Source organism: Poecilia reticulata, linkage group LG3 (assembly GCF_000633615.1).
Source record: "Poecilia reticulata strain Guanapo linkage group LG3, Guppy_female_1.0+MT, whole genome shotgun sequence".
Taxonomy (NCBI): Eukaryota; Metazoa; Chordata; class Actinopteri; order Cyprinodontiformes; family Poeciliidae; genus Poecilia; species Poecilia reticulata.
In genome coordinates this window covers 34,290,628-34,291,351 of record NC_024333.1, presented here as the reverse complement: position 1 = coordinate 34,291,351, position 724 = coordinate 34,290,628, and positions in this window count along the sequence as shown.

Below are 724 nucleotides of genomic sequence, written 5' to 3'. Positions count from 1 at the left end.
CTTTCTGTCGGTCTGGTAGTCCACAATGTACATTAGCATGAGTTTGTGAGCCGGTAACCCACGTGATAGCTGCGCTGTGACGTAAAATAGGCATTAACCAATGAAAGGCGGGCCCTGTGGTAAGGTCCATGCTCTATGCTCCAGGCAAACATTCAATCCAGAGGTGTAAAACTATACAAGAACACAAAGTTACATCCAAGATGTCAAATTCTATCAAGACCTTTTGCTACCCATTAATTAACTGATTGACCCAAAAACTAAACAGATTAGCTGAAAAATCTGCAGAAAGTGTCAATTTTTGTAACCGATTAATCATGAGAACAGTCGAAAGAATAACCGATTACTAAAATAACCGTTGGTTGTGGTCCTAAAAGTGTCTTTACAGCAGCAAAACCTGTGTGAAAATGTTGCTGTCCGCCTTTTCACAGGCTAACAGGGTTTCATTTGAACAACATTTCACATGCAAGTCAAAGTCAAAAGTCGGTTTATTTATTCTTCGTTTCCTCCTGACATTTATCAGTACAAAAGTTTTGTCACGCTGGTCTTGGCAGTTGGTGGTTACCGTAGCAACCCGTCAGCTCCTCCCCCTTTTTCTGTTTCCGTCTCTAACTGTGGGATCAGCTCTGTGCGTTTTCTTTGCAAGAGTCCTATTTTAGACAAACTTTATTCTACACAAATATCCTTATGTTTACTCAGTGTGAAGATTACTTCTCAACCACAACAA